At 42.0% G+C, this 27,808-nt stretch overlaps 1 protein-coding gene across 7 annotated transcripts in view; it reads left to right on the top strand.

Moving 5' to 3' along the window:
- The window catches only part of PTPRG (protein tyrosine phosphatase receptor type G), a 786,384-nt gene that overhangs the window by 537,269 nt on the left and 221,307 nt on the right, over nucleotides 1–27,808 (top strand). The gene's annotated exons all lie outside the window — the stretch shown is intronic.

Below are 27,808 nucleotides of genomic sequence, written 5' to 3'. Positions count from 1 at the left end.
ATTATTCTGATTTTACTGCTACTTGACTGGTGCACAGATTGAAGAACACATTTATCATCTAAGTTACTTCACTCCTGAAGCGTTTTGAACAGGTTCCTTCAGCATATTAAGAGGCTGATGTTTAAAAAAAGGTGGTTTTCTTTGGAGCAACTTTAAAATTTGACATTACTTGCAAGTAGATTAATAAATCGCATCAGTCATTTCTCTAAAGAGACTTCATTTCTCCCCCCTCGTTCCCCTCCAGAAATCCCCATGGTAACTAAAATTTTTATTGAGACTGTTTCCAAGTTAGTATGTTTATGATCTCCCAGACTCTCTCTTTTTTGTTGTATTTGTATTAAGGAGTTTTCCTGGCTCATGTGTTGGTTCCATGTCTAGAAGTGAAACATTGCATCCTTCCGTAGATAATACTGTCCAGGCTTCTTAGTGTTGATCAGTGGGTGTCTTAACCAAGTAGCCTAGAGGAGACTTGGTGCTTTTTTTGTGTGGGAAGGTAATCTGAGTGGGAGGTGTATGGCTTGTCTTTCAGTCTTGCAATTTGCCTAAAGACCACTTACAAGCGTTCCTTTTACCAGTGATTCATCATGGGGACATTATGTCTTTCTGACAACTCAAAGGAACATTAGAGACATCAGAACCTCCTTCAGTATGTGTCTTTAACCTCCACCTTTTGAGGCAAGCTTCTTTGTCATTGAGATGGAGCCACTCTTGTGTGGAGTGTGTTGATTTCACTGCCCTTTTTAGTGACACAGAATGGACAATTCTCTTTACTGTTTGTCTCTCTCTCTTAATACCCCTCTCCCTTTCTTTTCTTGGATAAAGGCTTGAAGGGGATGTGATTTTTGAAAAATTGAAAAGCCTAGTCGCCTATCCAAACTTCAGAAACAATAAGAGTGGCGTTCTACAGCATTGGTTATGACAATAATTTTCATACTAAGGTTTCTGACCTAGTAGTGTGCCATGAAATCATTTCAGTGAGTCTTGACCAGCATTTTTAAAATAAATAGAATAATACAGAACAGAAAGTATTCAAGTGTACCACACATAGTAAGTGTAAATAATTTCTTTGAACTTGTTTTTTCATTGCTCATACACAGACATGCAAGCAATTGGGTGATTATACGAAATGTGTTTCTCATTGTGGGTGATACTGAAATATTTTGTTTACACTGTGTATTATGAGAATCTCCTCATTGTTTCTACTGTTTTCCCAGGCATTTCTTCCCCTGATTATTTTCATGAATCACAGTAGAGCGTAGTGTTTTAAAAGCTTATTCGGTGGAGTCAAAAATAACGTGCGTTTGAATCTTATCTTTTCCACTTAACTGCATGATGGTGATGTAGTTGTTTAACCTTTTTGTTTTTATTTTATTTTTGGACCACACCGTGTGGCTTACAGCATCTTAGTTCTCTGACCAGGGATCAAACCTATGCCTTAGGCATTGAAAGCACTGAGGCCTACCCCTGGACCGCTAGAGAATTTCTAAACTTTTCAACCACAGCATTGTGATCTGTGAAATGAGGATGGCAACTCCTACATCATCGAGACTATAGTTGTTAAATGAAGCCCCTAGTGTGGCTTTTGGCACATAGTAGACATTTGGTGAATGCCAAACAAAATATGTACCCATATCCAGCCACTTCCGTTTCTATGAGATGGAGACCCCATGGTGTGTGTGTCTTCTCTGCATAAACAGAAGTCTGTTCTGGGCACAGCCCTGCTAGCAATTCAGGTGGGTTGTCATAACCCCTTCTGCATCTAAACTGTGATAGATTTGTGGTTGGTATTACTGAGGCTACTTGAACCTCTCAGACTGTGTGTATGTGTGAGCATGCTCTCAGTCATGTTCAACTCTTTGCAGCTCCTTAAATGGTAGCCCATCAGACTTCTCTGTCCATGGAATTTTCCAGGCTAGAAAACTGGAGTGGGTTGCCGTTTCCTCCTTGGGGATCTTCCTGGCCCAGGGGTCAAACCTGTGTCTCTTGCATCTCTTGCATTGGCAGGCAGATTCTTTGCCACTGTGCCACCTGGGAATCCCTTGCACTTACATAGTTATCCCTTACTTTTTATCACTCTCCTCTTAGCTCACTGTTTTTCATATTGCTGGATCTCTACCCTTGCAGCCCTGCCTTCATACCTACCCTTTCCTCCTTTTCTGTCATGCCCACCCATGCCTCATCCAACCTGGTTCTATTAATACTTTATAGGTCACCTTTTTTTATAGGAAAATAAAATTTTAAAATGTTATTTATGAGTACTAGAAAGTCTATTTCACAGCATGCTCTACCCAAAAGGCTTCTATTTTTCCAGCTCTAGAAAGTCTTCTTAAATATAAGACCAATTAGAGTATGGGCAGGAGAGGCACATTAGTGTAAAACCAGCAAAAGGCCTCAATGTGAAATCTAGACTTTGGATTTTTAAAGTATTTCCAGGACAAAAGTGCTCGTTCACAAAGAAATATAATGTGTATTTCATCTGGTTAGTCCTCTAAGTTTTGGCTTGCTATCCTGTAGATACAAAATAGAGGACAGATAATAAAAAATAGAATAGTTGTTGTTGTTTTTTTTTATTTTTTTTAGATAGCAGCTGCATGGAGCTGCTTTCTTTGTTTTCCTTGTAAGTCCACATGTACATATATACATCTGAGCTCACACTATGTCATTGCAGTGGAAAGAAGATGATATTATTGCTATTTTAATTTGGCAATCTTTTTAGAACCTGTATTTTGAAATCTTTGTGTTTTGAATCTTTCTAATCAGAATGCTTGATTTGGGACTTTGGTGTTTCTCCCCCAGGTAAGGAAATCTTGATGTACATTTCCAAATTCAAACCTAGTACCTTCCATTTTGGTCTTAAAGAAGTATTTATCATTCTCTCAGGAATGATTCGATGATGTGTATGGTATCACTTACTACGTTAAATAGATGTGATAAGTGTAGTCACCTCCTGCCCACGAGAAGTGGGTCATAGTCCCATGTGATAATGGCTCGAAAGAGGTGAGAGGAGAAGGTCTCCTACTCATGAATTGGCTGTACTCTGCTCTGGTGCCCATAAATGCACAGATTCATTGTTGAGAATCACAGGATATGAATGACCTACAAGTGCATGTCTAGGCAAGGCTAAGTTCTGTGTAGATGCTGTGGCTTTGATGCCAGCTCACTCCACACACTAGAATAATTTTCCCAACAATTTCAATTTTTAATTATCTGTGTTTCTTTTTTTCCCCCTGACCCTCTGCCTGTTACTCCAAGGAGTTTTGGCTCTCTTACTACCTTTGCTGTGGTTAGGTATGATGAGGTTCTTACATTTCTAAAACACCAAAGCACACACACACCGGGCAGACACATGGTCGACCAGGGAACATATTGGCTGAGTGCAGGTGGTCCTGCTGTAGTTCATGGACATAATGATGGATGCTCCATCGTGCTTACAGTTATTTTCTTCAGTTAAACATGGAGTATTTCATATCAGATTTCCTGATGATGATGTAACACTTGAGATCTGAGTAGTGACTGTCTCCTTTGGAGGGGGTGTGAATTTCCATGGTAATAACCCATTCTCTAAGCAGTTTCCATGACTTCACTGTCAGCATGACCTTGATTTCATGACCCCAGTAACTTTGAATAGTGCCTGACATCCTTTGGTTGCAGACAGAATTGAAGGTCAGTCTCAATGTTGAAATGTAGTGAGGCAGATTTCCTGTGAGTGCTTTGTGTGAACACCAGTAAAGGAAGGATCGCTTCCAGGTACAGAGCAGAACAAATCGTGGCAGCCGTGCAAGGTTTTATGCTTTTGAGCCCACGCAGTGCTAAAAGGCACATTCATGTCATAGATAACTACTGCTGAGTGGAATGTTACAGTTTTCCAACACATGTTACTAAATGCATCTGGAGAAAGAAGACCCTTTCTCCAGTTCACACACCTTTGGACTAGTGGCCCTCTGGAAGATAAAGGAGAAAGGAAGGGTCAAGTTTGATTTTAAAGGATTTTTTAAATAAAATAGGGTAAAATAAGAAATAGGCGAGGCATAAAGATACTTGTTAAATCAATAAGAGAATAAATAGATGGTTGTTTAGCTAATTTATTAGTACAAAAAAAACGTATTTTCTGTTTGTTAAAATAGAATCTTCTCTATCAGCCTGTTTTGAAGTCCTGTAGAAATGTAAAAAGCCAAATGTCATCAAAATGCTCCTTTAATGTATTCTCATATTTGGGTAACACACTGATTGGGTTCTCTCGTTAAAGAAGAAGGATGAAAGCCTGTGTTTATAGGAGGGTTGAAATGACAGTGGACTGATCAGGCAATTTGTTGATGATACTTTGTTTTGAAAATAACTCAAAAAGGTTTAATTAATTTTGATGTAAAGTTACAAATCTTCCTTGACAAGTTGAGGTTTCGTCCTGGTAAACATTGTAAATTTAAAACGTAGCAAGTGGAAAATACATTTAATACACCTAACTTACTGAACGTCAAACCATCGTAGCTTGGCCCAGCCTACCTTAAACGTGCTTAGAATACTTACATTAGCCAATGGCTGAACCTGTTTATCTGACACAAAGCTTGTTATTGTTAACAAAAGTATAGCACAGCATGAAGTTTTCATTGTCTCGTGGAATTTACTGAATAGTGAAAGGGAAAAAAGGAAGGGTCATCTGATACAGAAAGGTTGTATATGTATTGGTTATCTCCCCTGTGATCACGTGGCTGACAGGAAGCTGTGGCTCGCTGCCTTGCCTATCATCAGAAGACAGTTTATCTTACCATCTCACTAGCCTGGGAAAAGACCAAAATTCGAAATGATATGTATCACTTTCACAGCATCATCAAATCAAAATTATAAGTTAGGAACTCTCTGTATAGAGCAGAGACTACTCAATTCTCAGAGTGACCTTATGTTTAACTTGACCTGTATTTTTTTTTAGACAAGAGTCTTCTATCTTCACCCTTGAAATTGGGTTCTGGTTTGATCTTTCTTTCTTGCAATCTGTTTCTTCATCATTTCTCTTTGAACTGTTTCCTCCATTATCCTCATGAGCATCAGAATGCCTTTGAACCATGCAACCATCTTAATGACTTTCAATCTGTTGCTTATAAAAGTTTGGGATTCCCGAGCTTGTAAAATTTTGAGTTTATAGGTTTGATTTTTGTGGGGTTTTTTTTACCTTTTGAAGAAGGACATGATGATTATCTTTGAATATGTGATGGCGAAGGAATCTTGTTTGTATTGCTACCCAGTTGCCATTGTTATTTAAATGCCATAAATTTTATTTATATTTCCTGACTTTATTGAGCTTCAGAATTATAAATGCATGATTCTTTAAAAGCATCTATATTTAGAAACTTTTCTCAGGTGGTTTTCTTTTCGGCTTCTTTTTTAGACCTTGTGTATAATCACTTCTGAATCTTTGCATCAGACACAAAGAAAATTTTTATTGTGTCTGCATCCAGGGGCCCAATAAATAGCATGTTTCTTATACATTTAAGAAATAAGTTGATGTATTTATAGGTTGTCTTATAGTACTTCTTTTTGACAACCTGTCTTCAGCAATTCCTTTGAAGCTTTTTTCATTTAATATTAGCTCCTACTTCTTCCGGGAGCACTGAGCCCCTTTGCACAAGTATTATTTGTTTTCCTATTCAAATTTCTATCCACAAACTGACTGCTGTCATTGGATTTTCGCTAAGGTCTGTTGCTCATGCATTTGGGCCTTCCTTACTCTGTCCTAGGAGAAGGGAATGGCAACCCACTCCAGTACGCTTGCCTGGAAAATCCATGGACGGAGGAGCCTGGTGGGCTGCAGTCCATGGGGTTGTGAAGAGTCAGACATGACTGAGCGACTTCACTTTCACTTTTCACTTTCATGCATTGGAGAAGGAAATGGCAACCCACTCCAGTGTTCTTGCCTGGAGAATCCCAGGCACGGGGGAGCCTGGTGGGCTGTCGTCTACAGGGTTGCACAGAGTCAGACATGACTGAAGTGACTTAGCAGCAGCAGCAGCACTCTGTCCTTCCTTCATAGTTGAAAGCAAACTTCAAAACTCCAATGTTTCCAGAGTTGCTAACCCATTCTTTATATCACTCAGTGGTGCAGACTGCTTAATTATTTTTCTCCATCTGGAGAGGCTTAGTAATTAAATGAAATGGCAGCACCTGGGATTATTTATAGACGTGGAGAAGGCAGGAGGAGCTCTTGATGACTCATCCAGGACTGGCAAGGAAGGCTTTTTCTCCACTTCCCTGGGTCTCCCCCCACCAAAGGAGCTGTGATTTGTCCTTCCTCTAACCCACCACTTCTCTTTCCAGTCCATCTCACAGTCACGCTCTGATGTCAGTCGGTTTCTTCTGACTTTGTACTGCGAATTCACGGAGGACTGGGAGCCTCTGCTCACTCATCAAGCACATCTCTTGTGGGTGACTCCCATTGTGACTTGGTGGTGCAAGTACTTAGGTGGATTCAGTGCAAACATATGCAGGCTGTTCCGAGTCTTGACTGGAAAGGCGCACGCGATAGCCTGGTAGCAAAGAAGTGATTAGAAACAGGCATTAGGGAGTGTTGTTTGGTCACTAAGTTGTGTCGAACTCTTTTTGCAACCCCATGGACTGTAGCCCACCAGACTCCTCTGTCCATGGAATTTTCTGGGCAAGAATATTGGAGTGGGTTGCCTTTTCCTTCTCAAGGGAATCTTTGCTTCTCAGGGATCAAACCTGTATCTCCTTCTTGGCAAGTGGAGTCTTTACTACTGAGTTACCTGAGAAGCCCATGAGGGAGTGTAAGACCTGAGATTACTGGACCACAATCTTGGAGGTGGAGGTCCATGTCTTGTTCCTCTGCTTCCTGTCCCACCATCCACCTTTCTCTAGCCCTCACATCAGTGTCTCAACCTCACTTGTTGCTCAGGATATTTGTAGTGGATAGGACTAACTTACAGGAAGCCTTTTAGGATCCTACCACAAGACTGATGATTTGGGTTTTGGAAAAGCACATGCCTAGGTAACTACGTAAGCTTCAGCTGGAAAAGGTGATGGTTTTACCGAAAGGTAAGGCTTTTGAAATGGTGAAGGACACTGACCATGAGGATTCTCAGACTGCGGATCCACTGAGGAGGCAGTTCTAATCTGGGACTCCTTTGGATCTAACATTGCTGTCAACTGTATGTCTGCTTATGCCTGTAGTTGGGAAAAGCATCAGGGCTTGAAACTTCTTAAAAGGTACAGTGCATTCAGAGGCCTTAAAGGACTGTGTTAGTGCCAAGAATATCTGGGTATATCTGTGTCTGAAATTGTTCTTATAAAGTTTCCCACAGGAAATTCCCTGGCAGTTCAGTGGTTAGGACTCTACTTCCATAGTAGGTGGGTGGTGGGTGTTCTATCCCTGGTCGGGGAGCTAAGACCCCACAGGCAGTGTCGTGGCCATTTGGGGAAAAAAAAAAATTAAGTTTCCCACCGAAATGATTTTATCTCAGTAGATGATGAGTGGAGAGAGAGACTTTTTTGGATTGTTGGCTCTTTTTCATTCTACCATGACTCTTTTTCTTATGCATTTCCTTCCTAGGGTTAGTTTCTTTATATTTCTGTTCATCTGTATGTATGTCTTTTTTCTTGCTCTTGCTGTATCTCTGCTTGTGTTGACTCATTATACTCATTCTGCGGTATGTTAAGCACCTTCTTCCTGCCATTCTTCATTAGCATGGCGAATGCATCCTCAGAAGGTAGCTTGCCCTCAAAGAAGTTAGGTAACTGTAAGCTTTGAAAAGAGGTGACCTTTGAATTGTTGTGTCTTTGAATTGTTACTAATAGCATCATTTTTTCATTGGGAGGTAGGGGAAGACAGATCAAATTAAGTAGATAAAGTATCGAGAAAAGAGTACAAGAATTATGTCTTTATATATCTGTATAATTTCAGAATGATAAATATTTAATTATAAGAGTATGGATTTCCTATTTGTGAGTTTTAGAACTGGAGTTTCCTCCATTTTTCATTTTCCTCCTATTTTTCTACAAAGCACACCACCAGTATAAACCACCCTTTTTTATTTATGGTGACCTGAAGTCACCTTTTCAGTTAAATTTTTTTTTTTAACCATCCTGAGAAATGGTTTTTCTTTTTTAATGAAGAGCACATTTTCTATCATGGATATAGATAATTTTCTTTCTTTTTTTTTTTTTTTTTTCCTTAACTTAGGACTGGACCTGTGGGCAAGGTGAAATGAACGCCTCGACCCCATAGATTGAAGGGAGAAGGAAGGGAGCAGAGAGAAAGAAGGAGAAAAGGAAGGAGTGAGAAGGAAAGGAAGGAAAAAAATATTAAACCCAGTACCAAACACCCACCAAAAAAAAAAAATCCAAGAACTATTTTTGAGTCAGAGACTGAGTGAATTTGTGTCAGGGACTCGTGATGGATTTTTACAACTTCTTCCTTAGACTGCTTTTGGGAATAATTGAAGTAAACTAATATGATTCTTAATTTATCCCTTTCCAGTTGCTGCTGTTTGAATATCATCCTTCTCACATTTTCCACATCCTTGGTTTTATCCAGTTATAAGTTCAGTTCTTTCACTACATTACCTAGAAGTGTAATTTCAGAATGTTTTGGGCTAATTAAGAGACTTTTTCTTTTTTTATACACACGCAAGAATTAAAATACATATGTTCCAATTAAACTTTTAACAGCTAATTGATTTCACAAGACCTACCATTAAGTGAGGGCAGAGTCGTCTCTAATGCTCAGGTGCAATCGTGGAATAGATGTGTGGATGTACAACATTGCATTTATGCCCTATGAGGTGTTTTCAGTACATCTCCTGTCTGCAAATGGCCTGTAATTCAAATTTCCTCTTAGTGGACATTATGGAGGAGTATAATTGGCGAAGCATTACGTAATTAAGAAACTTTGAAAAAGACCATGTGAAAATCTTCTTTAATTAAATCATGCACTTCAAGAACAGTCACCAAGTTCTTTGCCTTTGTACATCACTAAATGATAGTTTAGATTCTACTGTTTAATTTAGAATTTAGATGTTTTGGCCAGTCAGCGAATCTGATTGTCATAGTCTCAGATGAAATACTGGGAACTCTATAGTGATCCCATTATAATGACAGAAGAGAGATTGGCTGTCTGAGAGCGAAATGGTTGGCCATGGTCCCATAGCTCTTTGAAATCTACTAAGCTAAGAATTCTAGTTTTGTTACTGTGAATCCAGTTGTCTGATTTTTCTTAAGCTCTGATTTCCCTGAAGTAGATGTACATACCCTAACTATTAATAATTAGATCTCTTGGGACAACTCTACACGCAAAGCATCTTGCATCCCAAGGTTAGAAGTGAGTGACAAGTCTCTTCTTTTCCTTCTCTTTCCTCTAGGTAAACTAGTTGAAAAGATGCTTCTAAACAGAATGCAAGCACTTCTAATAAAAGTTAGTGTTTATCACAGACTTAATTCAGGTAATCTTTACTGAGACCCCCTCAAGGTGTTATTGTATCCATTTTACTGATGCACAAGGTGAGGCATGGAACTTTTTTCGGTATAAATTACTCAACATTGTATCAGCCAATAAATGTTGGAGCCAGTATTTCAACAGCAGTAGGGTATCTCCAGGGTCTGTGCTCTTTGTGTAAAACTGAATCAGAAAATTTGGCTATTCTGTTGGAGAAGGTAGAGAAAGAAGTGTATATCATTGGTACCAGTTATTATGTATGTATATGTGCTTCTGAGCCTCTCTTAATTTTTCTGGTACCCAAAAGTTATTTTTCTCCTAACTTAAAATTTTGTCCTTACTCTTTTTGCCTACAACTAAAACCTTTGATCTCATTCTAAATTCCCTTAGACTCTGTGCCTGTAATTGTTTTATAGATTTGATGACAGCTTTTTTTCTTCTGCCTTTTCCCTTTTATGAAAAGGCTATAAAGGGAATTGAATGAATGGTATGGTGAGATAAGGATACTGTGAGTGAACAGGGTTAAGATTTGAACAGGCATTTATTAACTTTTTTAATGGCAGTGGTTCTTTGAGGGAGGGGTGCAGGGGATTTTCCCCCCAGAGGACCTGAAGCCATGTCTGGCGACACTTCAGTGTGTCCCATTGGGGTAGTGGTGCTGCTGGCATCTAGTGGATGGAAGCCAGGGATGCTGCTCAGATTTCTGCAATGCACAAGAGAGCCCTTCACAACACAGTTTGATCTGGCCCAAGTGTGAGCGCTCACATTGAGAAACCTAGCTTTGCGTGAGGACACCAGAGGGTTTCGATCTCAATAGATGTGGGCTATCCGGGCTGCTGAAACTCCAGTACTTTGGCCACCTTATGCGAAGAGTTGACTCATTGGAGAAGACTCTGATGCTGGGAGGGATTGGGGGCAGGAAGAGAAGGGGACAGCAGAGGATGAGATGGCTGGATGGCATCACTGACTCGATGGACGTGAGTCTGCGTGAACTCCGGGAGTTGGTGATGGACAGGGAGGCCTGGCGTGCTGCAATTAATGGGGTTGCAAAGACTTGGACACGACTGAGCAACTGAACTGAACTGAACTGATCCGGGCTGCTTGGCTTATTCTGCTAGCTGATGGCTGTAAGAATAACTAAATCATCCCATGCCTGAGAAGTCCCTTAGGACTCTGGTCAACCAGGGTTTCGTTGACTGGATTCTAAGATAAGACTTAAAGGCTTAGATACCTGTTTGCAGGGAAGGAATGAAAACACAGGTATAGAGAACGGACTTGTGGACACAGTGGGGGAAGGAAAGAGTGGGATGAACGGAGAAAATAGCATCAACATATATACACTACCATGTGTGAAATGTATAGTGGGAAGTCACTGTGTAACATAGGGAGCCCAGCCTGGTGCTCTGTGGCGACCTCGAGGGGTGGGATGTGGGGAAGGGGGGGAAGCTCACAAGGGAGGGGTATATGTATAATTATGACTGATTTGTGTTGTTGGTGGGGCAAAAACCAACACAACACTGTAGAGCAATTTAAATCAACCCTGCCTCTAGGTATTCCAACCTCACCTCAGCCCCTAGAAATGAAAGAACCCAGGGGAAATGTGTTCCCAGGCACCGCAGTGATTTGTGAAACAAGCACCGATGTAATAGTACATTCACTTAGACCTAGAAAAGTAAACAAAGGTTAAGAGCATGTGCAAATGCCTTTGAACTAGACTTCAGTGGGACTGGTTTGAAAACAGAGATCAAGGAAGCTCCGTTGGTGTAGGCTGTAGGAGACCGTGTCTCTGTGAATCACAGGATGCTCTTGTTCCCACGGTCCCTGCGCTTTCCTAGGGCAGGATTTTAAAGCTATTAATGCTGGTTTTATTTCAGAGGTCTGTTACGGCTTCTCTCTTTGGCCATCTCGGCATTGTCCCAGAGGAGTGAGGAACCGTCTTGAGCTGGATGAATCCAATTGTTACTCACCTGTGGTGCTGCTGCATTGAGTTGCCCAGATGAGAAGCTTGCAGTTCTGAGTTCAGGGTTTACATGAAATCCACTGTTTGTTTTCTTTGTCTGTAGCATTTTAATATATATGATACAAGTGTGCTTATCTGAAGCCCAGAGCTTTTGTTTCTCTCTGTGTTCCGGATGAGGCTTACCTGTCTTCTGTTAATATTTTTTGTTCATGGAATGTGCTGAATCTTCACTGCTGCTCGGGCTTTCTCTAGTTGCAGAGAGCAGGGGCTGCTCTCTGGCTGAGCTGCGCTGGCTTGTCTTGTTGTGAAGCATGGGCTTTAGGTGCGAGGACTCCGTCGTTGTAGTATGTGGGCTCAGTAGTGCTGCGTGGGTCTAGTTGCCCCCGGCATGCGGGATCTTCCAGGACTGGGGATCAAACCAGTGTCCTCTGCATCGAAAGGCAGGTTCTTAATCACTGGAGCACCAGAGGAGCCCTGTCTTTTTTTTTTTTTTTTTTTTTAGTATTTATTTGGCTGCACTGGGTCTTCTTTGCAGTCTATGGGATCTTTAGTTGCAGCATGTGGGATCTAGTTCCTTGACTAGGGATTGAACCCGGGCCACCTTGAATCAGGGAAAGTGGAGTCTTTGTCACTGGACCACCAGGGAAATTCCAGTAACTGCCTTACTTGAGCATACCTTTGACCCATACTCCCAAAGCACTTGTCTGGTACACCATAGGGATTCAATGTAAAGACAAACTGTTTTGCACAGCTGTTCTTAGTTGGTAGAAATCCATTCAACTATTTTTCCATGAGGTGGTAACAAATGAAGAAGAAACTTAGTTTTATTTATATGAGCAGCAGCTGCTGCTGCTGCCGCCGCCGCTGCTAAGTCACTTCAGTTGTGTCCAACTCTGTGCGACCCCATAGATGGCAGCCCACCAGGCTCCCGCATCCCTGGGATTCTCCAGGCAAGAACACTGGAGTGCGTTGCCATTTCCTTCTCCAGTGCATGAAAGAGAAAAGTGAAGGTGAAATCGGTCAGTCGTGTCTGACTCTTCACGACCCCATGGACTGCAGCCTACCAGGCTCCTCCGTCCATGGGATTTTCCAGGCAAGAGTACTGGAGTGGGGTGCCATTGCCTTCTCCGATTTATATGAGACTTTTCCTCATTTCTCTAGTATCCATTCTTCCTCTGTCATCTTGATCTTGGTAATACCATCTGGCCAACTGTGATATTTTTCAGGAATGCAGTCCTGTGGTTTGTGAGAGAAACAGAGACTATTTGGAGAACTTCCATAATACTTTAACCCTCCTATCTTTCACTTGCAACAAGCAAGCACCCAAATGTGATACAGTAAAACACACAGTATTTGGGGTGTCTATTATTTTTTTATTGAAGTAGAGTTGATTTACAATGTTGTGTTAATTTCTGCTGTACAGCAAAGGGAATCAGTTTTACATACACATATATCCACTGTTTTTTAGATTCTTTTCCCTCATAGGCCATTACAGAGCATTGAGTACAGTTCCCTCTGCTGTACAGTAGGTTCTTATTAGTTATCTATTTTATATACGGTGGTGTGTATGTGTCAACCCCAATGTCCCCCTTATCCACAGGTAACTGTGATTTTGTTTTCTACATTTGTAACTTATTTCTATTTTGTAGATCACTTCATTTGTATTCTTTTTTTCTTAGATTCCACATATAAGCAATATCACATGATATTTGTCTTTGTCTGACTTTCTCACTTAGTATGACAGTCTCTAGGTCCATCCATGTTGCTGCAAATGGCATTATTTCATTCTTTTTTTTTTTTTTAAAGGCTGAGTAACATTCCCATTGTTTATTTATTAGGACTGCCTAGCTGTCTTTTGAGAAAGATGTTAGCATTGAGTTCCCCTGCTTTGGGTTTTGTGGGAGTCCTAAACATACCTATACATTGACTTGCCTGAACACATTTATATAGCAGATTCTATTTTTCTCAGTCCTTTGAGTTCTCTGAATATGTATTAAGTTATGTGATTTTTCTGTTCATGCAAATTCCTAAGTTGCTGCATATAAAATCATAGAGTTAATTAATTTATATCTCACTTATTTGGCATCTGGTTTGTCCAAAGTTGAGGTAAGCTGGAACTTACTTAAGAAAGCATTAATTAGACACATAAGTATTATAGATTGCATTGCAGTGAGAGGAACTGCTTAATCTGTGTGTATCAGTTGAATATTATCGACCAATTTTATGTAGTATTCATTTGATACCAATCTTTTGGTTCTAACAGAGAACTCTTAGATATCATATAAATGGATTTGGTGAGGAGCACTCTTAAAATCTCATCAGTGTGAGCCACATATAATGAAATAAAAACCTCTATCTCTAGAGACCTTTTCATGGACCCCATAAAGGGGCTTGAACCATAAAGAAGGCTGATAAAGAAGCTAAGCACCAAAGAATTGAGGCTTTTGAATTGTAGTGCTGGAGAACGCTCTTGAGAGTCCCTGGGCTGCAAGGAAATCAAACCAGTCAATCCTAAAAAGAAATCAACCCTAAATATACATTGGAAGGACTTATGCTGACGCAGAAGCTCCAATGATTTGGCCACCTTATGCGGAGAGCCGAGTCATTGGAAAAGACCTTGATGGTGGGAAAGACTGAAGGCAAAAGAAGAGGGCAGTAGAGGATAAGATGGTTAGATAGCATTACTGACTCAATGGACATATATTTGAGCAAATTCTGGGAGATACTGGAGGACAAAGGGGCCTAGTATGTTACAGTTCATGGGATGGCAAAGGGTCAGACACAACTTAGTGACTGAACAGCAACAATTTCTAAAGTGATACCCAGTTCAGACTCTTAGATAATTCCATTCCTGAGTCTTTTTTATCTGTATTTGTGAGGTCTTACTTGACTTTCCGCAGGGTTTTCCCAAGCAGCTTGGCGTCCTTGAGCACCATTCTGATAAGGTTTCAATGAATTATTTCTATTTTTAGGCACCTCTCCAATGGTGGCTGCCAGGCACCAGTTCTTTTTTTTTTTGACTACTGATTATCAGGTTTAGTGCCAGATGTCTCAGAAATGCAAGCAGCTAACTAACACGCGGTCAATTACTAGATCGTTCAGGACAGGAAACGAATGTCTAGGGCCACGTCTGAACTTGGCAACCTGGCTACCCTCCTTTTTTTTTTTTTTTTTTTTCTTTAAATGGCAGTCAACCTAAAGCTTTGGTTCCTCTCTGTTTTATGTTGTACAGGTGAAAGATGTCCTCATTCCACTAAAGTACTTCAGACGGGTAAAATTCCAAGACTTCTAAAAAAGAATTACAATTTCCAATTCGCTATGAATATAAACAAACAAAAAATAAACCCAGCAGGTGGCGGTTGTGGATCGTGGTCAAGAGATTGTTCTGCCAAGCATTGTACATGCATTGTCTCTTGTAATGCTCCTGCCAGTCCTCTGAGAAGGAGCTTCTGATTCCAGAACTTTTCTCCAATGCTTAGATTTCCTTTGATTGTGAAATCAATGTTTAGGAAAAAATTTTTGGTGAGGGTTGGCATTTTGGAATGATAGTTCTATCCTAAAATTTAGATTTGCCCCTCACTGGCCTACTCATTTGGACAAAGCTATTCCTTCTCTCGCTGCCTCAATTTCTTTGTCCGTAAAATGGAGATACTGCTATCCTGTTGATTTGTCATGAGCTTCAAATAAAATTGTGTCTGGGAAAGTGCTATGGAGCAGAATTTGAACCAGTCTGTAAAATCTGTAGTATTTCAATGACTATAAGTAAGTAATCATTTACATGATATTGATAATGAGTAACAACTGGAGTCCAGATGCTAAAATAAAATGTAATACTTTGTTCTTTTAAAAAAAAAAAACTTTTTATTATCTTTTAGGGTGTGGCCAATTAACAATGTTGGGGTAGTTTCAGGTGAACAGTGGAGGGACTCAGCCATGCACATACATGTATCCATTCTCCCCTCAAGCCCCCTCCAATCCAAGCTGCCAGATAACATTTAGCAGAGTACCCTGTGCTATACCGTAGGTCCTTTTTGGTTAACCATTTAAAATAGAGCAGGGTGTACAGGTCTGTCCCAAACTCCCTAACTATTTCTTCCCCTCATCCTTCCCTCCCTGTCCCCAGCAACCATAGATTTGTTCATTCTCTAGAGTCTGTTTCTGTTTTATAAAGTGAGTTCATTTGTATCATTTCTAAAAGGGAATACTCTGAATGATTGCTTCCCTGTACCCTGAAGCCTGGCCCAGAATAGATACATTAAAATAATCATACTGCTTTGGGCATATCAAATGTATGCATCTTCCCAGGCTCCTTGTGTTTGGTGGAGGGTGCTTGAGCTCTCTGATTATCTTGACTGTGAGACAAGGTTCTGAAGTCTAAGTGTTGTTATTGGTGCTTTAATTCAGGAGGAGGTAACCAGATTCAAATTTCTTCAAGGAGCATCTACACATCTCTCTTACTGCTTTAAAGACGAGCTAAAGTAATTACTCCTAACACCTGGGATGGTGAAATAAATATTAATTTAATTGGAGCAGCCAGTCAGCTGGGGGAGAAACAAGGAACACATTGGTATGGGCCCAGATGCCTGCACATGGTGAGTGGGGGGTGCTCTTTGGAAGTCAGAGGACCCCATCAGCTCTGCCCCCAAGTGACTGCTGAATTCCTAGTCGTGAATTTCACTCCAGTGTCAAAGTTGTAAACCAGGTATCCTTTACATGGCCTTATTTGTGCTGGAAATGTATCCTGTCTTTGGAGATCCTTTATTATTGTCTGCCTGGTTAGGGACACTGCCAACAATAATGATGTGATTGCTGGAGGCTTCTTAATGCTATGGCATGAGAAGGATTGTGCTGGCAATCTGTTTCATCCGTCCCCATGGTCACTGTGCGCCATTCATTGGGTTGTGAGGGGGAGGTGCTTGTCATCTGTGTTTTGTGGCTCTCACTCTCTGTTCCTCCTTGTCCAAGGGGATATGATCAGCCCATACACATGTCCCTCTCTCCTCTCCTGTGGCTGTTCCATTGCCTTCTTTGTTTATTCCCTTTGCAAAGCTGCAGAGTCCACATGGTGTCCCATGTACTGTGGCCAGCATGGTGTCCAGAGAATTGAGTAGACTATGGACCCTGTCATGTTATCAAGGACGTGACTCCATCCATACACACATGGATGTGTGCATGCACGCACACACGCACACACGCACTTTTAAGACAAGAACCTTTCTCTGTTTACTGTTACAGTCTCACTGCTTACCACAGACGTATCGTGCTGTGTGCAGTCACTCAATTGTGTCTGAGTCTTTCTGATACCATGGACTATGGCTCGCCAGACTCCTCTGTCCATGGGGTTCTCAGGCAAGAATACTGGAGTGGGTTGCCATGCTCTTCTCCAGGGGATCTTCCCCACCCAGGGATCGAACCCACATCTCTTGGGTCTCCTGCATTGGCAGGCGGATTCTTCATCATCAGTGCCACCTGGGAAGCCCTCAGAGGTCCTGAATGTGAGCAGAAGTCACTACTTAAGAGAGTCTGCTTGATGAAGCAGAGAGACTCTGGATCTCGCTGGCTTGATTCAATCCTAGTTCAGCCCATCAGTACTTGTAAACTTCATCTTTATGCCTCTCAGTTTTCTCATCTGGACAATGGAACAGATAAAAAGAGACCTACCTTTCAGGATTGCCATGAGGACTGTGTTTGTGAAAATAGATGGAATGAACATGTGTGTGGTGCAGAGTAGGCTCTCAGTAAATGTGAGCTTCCGTTGTCATCTAGGCAGTAGCAGGTATCATCATTTATGCAGTAACAAAAAGCCGTTACCGAGAGCTGCGGTCATGTGGAAGGAAGAGTAAAGAACCCACATTGTGTGAGAGAGGAAAGGCGTTGTCCCCTGCCCTGGGGTCATGACTCCTTATCTGTGGTTTGTTTTTCCTCTTCCTCTCCAAGCTCAGGGACTGGCAAGAGCAAAGAAGCTTGTCCTCCCCAGTGACTGCACAGTGGGATCACTGGAAGAGCTGTGAATCTCCTGGTATTTGGGGCCCCCTCCCAGGATTTAGATGTCCTTGGTCTGGGCGGTGGTCTGAGCAGCAGTCTTTCTCCCCACTCTCGCCCCTGCCCTTGCTCGTGTGTGATTCTTAGATGCAGTGAGCTAGTGACTGGCTCTCAGGACTCCCTCGCGTGCATGCTCAGTCTCTTAAGTCACGTCTGACTCTTTGCAACCCTATAGACTGTAGCCCGCCAGGCTCCTCTTTCCATGGGATTCTCTAGGCAAAAATACTGGAGTGGATTGCCATGCCCTCCTCCAGGGGATCTTCCTAACTCAGGGATCGAACCCTCATCTCCAGCAGCTTCTGCAGTGCTGGTGAATTCTTTACCGGTGAGCCAGTGGGGAAATCCCTGGGACTCCCTTGGGTCCCCTGAATTATCCTCACCCCCTCTCACCTCCCCCCAGCCCCCGAATTCCTGCTTAGGCAGCTAATGATTCACTGGGGACTTACTCGACAATCTCCTTAACAGAGCGTGTTCTCTGCTGATGACACCCCAACGACCCTCCCTCTCTCACATCCCAGGGTAGCACCAGTCCGGCTTGCATTGTGTTCTCAGTTTACAATGAACAATTTCAGGAAGTGTCGTTGTCTGTGGGTGACTCCACCTTATCCTATTACCCAGGATGGCAATAATCTCCTAGGTGTAGAGGAGCCTCATCGCCTGTCCTGCCTGCTAGTTTGTGCCAGAAGAAATGCAGGTGTAAGAGTTGTTAGCGACGAGGCGGATAGAAGGAGACTGCGACGGAGGCTCAGATGAGTCTACAAGCTTCTCCCCACCTGGAGAGGATGAGGAGGCAGAGCAAGGCCAAGCTGATGCATTAACCCAGGCGCAAAGTCCTGGGACTGTTGTCTTGGGCTGGCTGCTCAAAGCTGGAGACCAGAAGCCCAGCCTTCCCCTCTGGCTGGGGTGTGGCTGTGGGAAATGGGAAGACAGTGTAGGAAAAACAGCTGAGCTTGCTTTTCTTCAAACAGTTGTATTTAGGGGGGCTTCCCTGACTTGGGTGGGCTTCCCTGGTAATTCAGACAGCAAGGAATCCACCTGCAATGTGAGAGATCCGGATTCAATCCCTAGGTCAGAACAATCCCACAGAGAAGGAAATGGAAACCCACTCCAGTATTCTTGCCTGGAGTATTCCATGAACAGAGGAGCCTAGCGGGCTACAATCTTAAAAGATCGCAGAGTCGGACATGACTGAGTGACTAAGACTTTCGCTTCTTTCCCTAACTTAGACAGGGGCTTATAGAGGGGAACTAGAAGCAGAGTTCCAAGGAATAGAGAGAGCTGCTCCCCAGGCCCTTCTGGATAAATCCACGTTGGGACAGATCCCCACTTCTGGCGAGCCCAGAGGAAATGGAGACGAGAATAGAGCTAGGGTGCATTTTGTCTCTTCATCCTCCACCTTACTGTCTGTTACTGATCATATTTGGGAAGAAAGTCATATGTTTGTCTGGCCAATCCATACCCGTTATCTTCTTTGATGCTCAGACTTGTGCAGTAAGAACTTGTGTCCCTGAATGACAAATGAGACTAAGAAACAGACAGTTTGTAACTTGCCCTGAGTCACACAAATATTAATAGAAAACAGTGGGATCAGACCTATTCTTCCTGCTCTGGAGGCTTTTCCTGTCTGGCCAACCTCAGTTGGATCCGCTCCTACCATCCTGGAAACCCCACCTCCCTGCTTTTTCTTCCCAGGAGTGTGGACCTGGGGTGGGGCCAGTTCCTCAAAGTGTTTCTGCTCAGCCCTCGAGGTGGGCTCTGTGGTGATAACACTCAGGACATCAGGCGATGAGAACTTTCAGGAAAAGACTTTATTGGGGAAACTTATATGTTGGAGTCACCGCTGCCAGCAGCTCTCTTAACATTTGGAAGATGCTAAGGCTGGAGAGCTATGTGTTTTTCACTACCTGCCTCCAAAGCACATGGTTTTAATTGGCTACCCATGGAACTTCACTGCGAGCCCATTGACATGGGGTCTTTATGCTTGTTGCCATGCAGCTCCCTGAGTGTGGTTGCTTCAGTGAAAGATTATGGATGTTCTCTGCTTGGATATTCCAAGCACTGGCAGCACCTGCTCCAGATCTTGGGAACCGAGCCAGACCTCCCCCTAGCCCAATGTCCCCACTGAGGCCGTGTGCAGGGCTGATGCTGAGAAGTCAGCTCAGGCCCAGGGCCAAGAAAGGTGTTTGAGTTGGGAGGCTTGGGGAAGCTCCAGGAGTTCTTAGTTGCCTGGCGGACCCCTCGGTGCTGCTGAAACTTTCTGGAAGCCCAGAAGCAGTCCTGCTCACATCTGGGCTGTGGTCTGCCAACAGGCTTTTCTTTTTCAACGTTTCTGGATCAGAAAGGCTGTGACCTGCTGCAGAGGAGCACTTCCATCCACAGGCTGCTTTAGCCTAGAGGAACGAAAATCCACCTTTGGTGTGTGCATCTGCCAGAACAGCCCCACCGTAATCATCTTCTCCTCTCCAGCTTTACACATGATGAAGTGTTGCACAGCGTTCTTCTGTCGGGAGAGTGTGTAAAATCAGCCCAGATTCCCGGCAAAGTACCATTCTTTCAATTACATCCTTGTTATAAAAGCTGCATTTAAAAATTCTTGGGCCATAAAGCAAAGCGAGAGAGCAGTGTTTACCATCGCAAGTTGTTAAGTAGATGGTCTTGGTGTCAGAGGGCACTCTGGTAGGCAGCGATCCTATCAGTTCTCGGGCATTTCAAAGCCACACCCGCTGTGTGGCCTCCAGTGAGGCAAAGGAAGGATGCTCTACAAAGAGATTCCTGCAGCTTGTCCTGGATGTCACCTCACTGGCGACTTCCAAGGCTTTTCCAGCTGTAAAAGACAGTATTGGGAGACATCCCTGATGGTTGAGAGGTTAAGAATCTGCCTTCCAATGCAGGGGACGTGAGTTTGACCCCTGGTTCGGAAAGTAAGATCCCCCATACCATGGGGCAACTAAGCCCATGAGCCGCGACTAGGGAAGCCAGCGTACCGCAAGGGCCTGTGTGCTGCGACTAAGACCCAGCAAGGCCAGAAAAATGCTTTTTAAGGCAATATTGGAACATTACGCTAGTACAGTGGATCATGTACTATCCTGAGTCCTCAGTGGAAGAAGCGTGTTAACTGTCTGGGCCTTTCCAGCTGATCTCTTTCAGTGTTCACTAAATATCCCTCATAGCCCAGCAGGGGCCAGGTGCTCCGCTGGACATCAGGCCTTAGTTAGGACACACCCATGTGGCCCTGGTCCTTGTGGACATCACAGTCTGTTAGGAAAGTAGATATTAATTATATAAATGTGCTTTCGATGCAGGATTAGACTTCTGTTGAACTCATTGAAGGAAAGAGACATTCAGTGCTTTGAGAGCAAGTCACGGGGTCCAGGCCCCATTTGGGGGTCAGGAGAGGCTTCCTGAAGAAGAAGTGATTGCCCAGAATTTCTCTAGGTCAAGAAGCTTCAGGGGAGTAGTAGTGTGTGCCATGGCCTCAAGGCAGGAGCACAGAAGGCCAGGAGACCTGGGAGGAAACCGCAAGGTCGGGAGCTGGACCCCACGAAGCCCAAAGGCCATCTCCTCTGGGGTTTTATCCAGGGGAGCCCTTGAGAAACTGGCTGGGTGGGGAGACTAACTTGTTAGCATCGTGGAGCTGATTAGGAAAGCTGGGGTTGGGAGACAAGCTGGAGAGAAACCCGAGGAGCATGCACTGTCATCCATTTGTCACAAAGAAAAGAGACGGCAGTGGCTGGGACCTGGGGAAAAATGATCCCTTTCTATTACCAAGATTGTAGGAATTTTATGTTCTTATGTAGGAGGAAGAAAATTAGTTTCGGGCTCTGGGAGAGTGCATTTGAAGCAAGTTGGTGACGAATGAAGAGAGAACTTCTAGGGTAGGAAAGCAGGTCAGAGGGGTTTTATGAATGCTGCTCACGATCAAGTTTGTAGTAACATCCTCATTGTTGCTTGGAGGCCGGCAATTTATCTACATTCACTTTTCACTGATTGTTGTGTTGGGTGTTTTTTTCCTGTTGTGTGTATTTCTTGTTGTATGCGCATTGTGCAAGGGTATTGAATGGGCCTTCTGTCTTCGTCGGGTTCCATTTTAATTTTGGAGAGCTGGACAAGGGTGTGATTATAATCAGTTCATGTATGCATTTTGCCATGCCCTGTCTGCAAATACAAGCTGACTGCTTCCCATTGTGAAAAATGAATTTCGCAGCCATGTTGTTAAACCCGTAAGCCTCTAGATCGAACTTCATGGAAATTTCATTAGTGTGTTTCTGCAAATAGTTTTCGGATGTCTAATACATAAAAATTAGGGATGTCATTCAGAATGTCCTGTTAGCTCTTCACCCTCTGTTAAACGACAGATGGATGACCGGACTGAAGCTTCATTATAATTATCAGAATAAAAGAACAAATGAAGTGAATGGTCCCAGGCTACCGTGGCCTTTTAATCCCAGACTTTATACTCTGTTACAGGTTACAGTTCCAAAACCTTTCATTTTGGTTTTGTCAATAGCACAGAAGGATTTGTAAACAAACACAGTTTACTAATTCATTTGAAAAACACAAAGCAAAGAGCTCTCCATCTTAAAAGTGAAATGATAGAGCTGAGCTGGCTGAAGATGACTCCATTAGTAACCCACTGTCAGAAACAGCAGGAAGCCCCCTAAGGAAATCAACCCTGAATATTCACTGGGAGGACTGATGCTGAAGCTCTGATATTTTGGCTACCTGATGCGAAGAGCCAACTCATTGGGAAAGGTGCTGGGAAAGATTGAGAGCAGGAGGACAAGGGGGCGGCAGAGGATAAGATGGTTAGATAGCATCACTGACTCAGTGGACATGAATTTGAGCCAACTCCAGGAGATAGTGAAGGACAGAGGAGCCTGACGTGCTGCAGTCCATGGATCGCAAAGAGTTGGACATGACTCAGTGGCTGAACAACAACAAGAAGCAGAGGGTGAACTCAGATTCTCTTTGAACCTGGTTGCCTTGTCCCACTTGGTCCTGTGAAGGAGATACTGGTTGTAAAACATAATGGTACGGAATTGAGTTACTAAAGGATGGCCTTCCTGGTTCCTTTATAAAGATCTTGCTCATGTCGTCTTCCAGCTGAGAAGTGAGAATATGATTCCTATTAAATGCTGTTCAGGATGTTCTGCCAAAGCGATATTGCTTCAAACCTGGGGCTGGTCCAGCAGATGAAAACCTAAATAAACTCCACAAGAGCACCCAGTGTTCTTTGAAGGACTCCTGGCCTGAGTGTTTCCACATAAATAAATGAACACTGGGTGAGTAATGTTGCATTTTTGACATGCTCTTGTTATTGATCTATAAGTACAAATTAGAAGGTCATGTTCTTTTAGTGGCAAAAGCGAATCCCCTCCACATTCCTTTCCCAAATTGAAGGTACCATAGCAGAGTAGGATCTGTCTTTTCTTTTTTTTTTTTTTTTTTTGAAGTATAATAAATCTATAATGTTTTGCCAGCCTCTCCTATACAGCAGAGTGACTCACTTATATGCATGTAGACATGCTTTTTTAAATATTCTTTTATGTTGCGCTTTATCCCAGGGTATTGAATATAGTTTCCCGTACTATACAGTAGAATGTTGTTGTTTATCCATTCTGAATACAATAGTTTACATCTGCTAAGCTCAGAGTCCCAGTTCTTCCCTTAAAAACAAGTTTTCTAGATGATATCACTTGTATGAAATAAACTGCACTCCATTTTTGGTACTGTTGGTATCTAGAGTGCTCAGAAAATAGAATTTTCAAGAAACCTAACAGTCCCGTAATTAACTTCACTATATTTTGGGTATTAAAGAATAATGAACATCATATTATATCTTCAATAAATAATAAATACGGATTAATATGGTCAGAAAATATCTAAAAACTAGAAATTCATTTTCCTAGAGGATCTTTTCTATGCAATTTCTATTCTACTATTCACTATGCTGCTGCTGCTGCTAAGTCGCTTCAGTCATGTCCGACTCTGTGCGACCCCACGGACTGCAGCCTACCAGGCTTCTCCGTCCCTGGGATTCTCCAGGCAAGAACACTGGAGTGGGTTGCCATTTCCTTCTCCAATTCTAAACCTAAGTTAAACTACATTTACTCATTTTTTTTTTTTTTTTTGATGTTTTTTTTTTCTTTTCTTTTCTTTTTTTTTTTAATTTTATTTTATTTTTAAACTTTACATAACTGTATTAGATTTGCCAAATATCAAAATGAATCCGCCACAGGTATACATGTGTTCCCCATCCTGAACCCTCCTCCCTCCTCCCTCCCCATTCCATCCCTCTGGGTCGTCCCAGTGCACCAGCCCCAAGCATCCAGTATCGTGCATCGAACCTGGACTGGCATCTCATTTCATACATGATATTTTACATGTTTCAATGCCATTCTCCCAAATCTTCCCACCCTCTCCCTCTCCCACAGAGTCCATAAGACTGTTCTATACATCAGTGTCTCTTTTGCTGTCTCGTACACAGGGTTATTGTTACCATCTTTCTAAATTCCATATATATGCGTTAGTATACTGTATTGGTGTTTTTCTTTCTGGCTTACTTCACTCTGTATAATAGGCTCCAGTTTCTTCCAGAAAATTGCAGAGGATGGTAAACTTCCAAACTCATTCTATGAGGCCACCATCACCCTAATACCAAAACCTGAGAAAGATGCCACAAAAAAAGAAAACTACAGGCCAATATCACTGATGAACATAGATGCAAAAATCCTTAACAAAATTCTAGCAATCAGAATCCAACAACACATTAAAAAGATCATACACCATGACCAAGTGGGCTTTATCCCAGGGATGCAAGGATTCTTCAATATCCGCAAATCAATCAATGTAATACACCACATTAACAAATTGAAAAATAAAAACCATATGATTATCTCAATAGATGCAGAGAAAGCCTTTGACAAAATTCAACATCCATTTATGATCAAAACTCTCCAGAAAGCAGGAATAGAAGGAACATACCTCAACATAATCAAAGCTATATATGACAAACCCACAGCAAACATTATCCTCAATGGTGAAAAATTGAAAGCATTTCCTCTAAAGTCAGGAACAAGACAAGGGTGCCCACTTTCACCATTACTATTCAACATAGTTTTGGAAGTTTTGGCCACAGCAATCAGAGCAGAAAAAGAAATAAAAGGAATCCAAATTGGAAAAGAAGAAGTAAAGCTCTCACTGTTTGCAGATGACATGATCCTCTACATAGAAAACCCTAAAGACTCCACCAGAAAATTACTAGAACTAATCAATGACTATAGTAAAGTTGCAGGATATAAAATCAACACACAGAAATCCCTTGCATTCCTATACACTAATAATGAGAAAACAGAAAGAGAAATTAAGGAAACAATTCCATTCACCATTGCAACGGAAAGAATAAAATACTTAGGAATATATCTACCTAAAGAATCTAAAGACCTATATATAGAAAACTATAAAACACTGGTGAAAGAAATCAAAGAGGACACTAACAGATGGAGAAATATACCATGTTCATGGATTAGAGGAATCAATATAGTGAAAATGAGTATACTACCCAAAGCAATCTATAGATTCAATGCAATCCCTATCAAGCTACCAACAGCATTCTTCACAGAGCTAGAACAAATAATTTCACAATTTGTATGGAAAAACAAAAAACCTCGAATAGCCAAAGCGATCTTGAGAAAGAAGAATGGAACTGGAGGAATCAACCTACCTGACTTCAGGCTCTACTACAAAGCCACAGTTATCAAGACAGTATGGTACTGGCACAAAGACAGAAATATAGATCAATGGAACAAAATAGAAAGCCCAGAGATAAATCCACGCACATATGGACACCTTATCTTCGACAAAGGAGGCAAGAATATACAATGGATTAAAGACAATCTCTTTAACAAGTGGTGCTGGGAACTCTGGTCAACCACTTGTAAAAGAATGAAACTAGAACACTTTCTAACACCATACACAAAAATAAACTCAAAATGGATTAAAGATCTAAACGTAAGACCAGAAACTATAAAACTCCTAGAGGAGAACATAGGCAAAACACTCTCTGACATACATCACAGCAGGATCCTCTATGACCCACCTCCCAGAATATTGGAAATAAAAGCAAAAATAAACAAATGGGACCTAATTAACCTTAAAAGCTTCTGCACATCAAAGGAAACTATTAGCAAGGTGAAAAGACAGCCTTCAGAATGGGAGAAGATAATAGCAAATGAAGCAACTGACAAACAACTAATCTCGAGAATATACAAGCATTTACTCATTTTTAATACAGAGAAGTGGTGTTGATTTTCCTCTTCAGTCTTCTTTTAATTTTTCTATTATTTTGTTAGGCACAGAAAGTATATTATTTATGTTTTTGTAAATATTTAAATGGATAACAGACATAGCCAAATTATTAATCTCATGAAGAACTCTCTAGAAGAGGCATCTGTGACTCTCAAAAACACTTTCAGTTAAAAAAAAGTTTTTTTTTTCAGTGTACAATATAATGCTAGGAAATTAACGTCAGTCATGAAAATAAGCAGTAAATATCTCAGAACAATAATTACTGTCATCATACCTTTCCAGGTTCAAGTGATCACTATTTGGAGATTTACTAATCCTGATTAGAGGTTATGTTCATAAAGGATAATAAGCTTTTGAGAGATTACAGGGCTAATTGATTAAAAAAACTACAACAAATATTTTAATATCAATTCACCTTTCTACAGAGCATGACAGTTTATCACAAGTCTTATATTGTTTGGTTCTTAAGTTGGTAAATATGGCATGGTGGATCCCCTCACACCCTTCATTCTGGCCCCAGCTTTTCTTCTGGTCATTTTCTTAGCAGGTTTTTGGAAAGAAATATAGGAGGTCAAGTGGCTTGCCCAAGGTCACAGAGTTAAAACTAGCACCCAGGTCTTTGGCTTTTATGCCTGTATCCTTTACTGCCTTCCCGGAAAGCTGATGTTTCTATAACTGTTGGCCTTCTCTTAGGTTCCATGGATGGATAGGTTAAAAGAATATTCTGGAAGCCATGCCAGGTGTCTTTGTATATAGTCTCAGGACAGTAGCAGTCTTTGATAGCTCCTAACCTTCCATGCTTATATCTCATCCCTAACAAATGGTAGAACTGCATTGGACACTTCAACTCAAAGGGTTGCAGCCACAGACTGTGTTCTAACTGTAGGGATAGCTGAATGAAGATATAAGATGTCTTAGAAACAAAAGTGCACATCTAAATGTCACTGGACAAACAAATCCCCAAGTGATTAATTTTTATGTAAATGTAGAATTTAGACTTGTTTGAGACAGGAGGTAGTTCTGATTGCCACCAGCCTACAAATACAGCTGTGTTTTCTGATTTCCTCGTAAAATTCCCGTGTAATATTCCTAACACATGCTGTCACCAGTGCTGCAAAATGTGTTCACACGTACGTGGAAAATTTGGAAGCACAAGTGACCCAGTTTCCAGCACTGGTGACCTGTCTGATGGGAGTTTGTGAGATTTAGTCCTGGTCTAGTCAGAAGGCGATGGCACCCCACTCCAGTACTCTTGGCTGGAAAATCCCATGGACGGAGGAGCCTGGTAGGCTGCAGTCCATGGGGTCGCGAAGAGTCAGACACGACTAAGCGACTTCACTTTCACTTTTCACTTTCACACATTGGAGAAGGAAATGGCAACCCACTCCAGTGTTCTTGCCTGGAGAATCCCAGGGACGGCGGAACCTGGTGGGCTGCCGTCTATGGGGTCGCACAGAGTCGGACACGACTGAAGCGACTTAGCAGCAGCAGCAGCAGCAGCAGTCTTTTCTGTATCTTATAAAGAACTTGCAGTATTTTTGTTCTTAGAACATAATGCAGTTTTAAAAATTTTTACTTATTTACTTGTTTTAGCTGTACTGGCTCTTCGTTGCTGCACTTGGGCTTTTTCTAGTTGCGGTGAGTGAGGCTGCTCTCGAGTTGTGATGCACAGGCTTTAGGACGTGCGGGCTCAGTAACTGAGGCACATGGGCTTAGTTGCTCCACCTGGACCAGGACTCGAACCCTTGTACCCCTGCATTGGCAGGTGGATTCTTAACCTCTGGACCACCAAGGAAGTCTGTAATGCAGTGTTACATAAGTGAGTACATAGAAGCCTTCTTTATGTTTCCCAGAGTCTCCTTGCCACGGAGTGAAAAGCCATCCCTATGCTGTCATATCCATGTCTTTGTTTCTGAGCAGTCAAACCACAGTGGTTAGGTTTCCTCTACCATGACGTGCATTACCTCAGTCAGAGAGCGTGTCTGGCCGTATACCAAGCAAGTTTGCCTAGACATTTCTCTGCTTTTCAATCATAAGCAAAAATTCAAGGGGCACTTGGGAAT

The sequence above is a fragment of the Bubalus bubalis genome, chromosome 21 (genome assembly GCF_019923935.1).
Source record: "Bubalus bubalis isolate 160015118507 breed Murrah chromosome 21, NDDB_SH_1, whole genome shotgun sequence".
In the NCBI taxonomy this organism is placed as follows: Eukaryota; Metazoa; Chordata; class Mammalia; order Artiodactyla; family Bovidae; genus Bubalus; species Bubalus bubalis.
The sequence above is the reverse complement of the archived record's forward strand: the minus strand, read 5'-3'. Positions and strand labels throughout refer to the sequence as shown.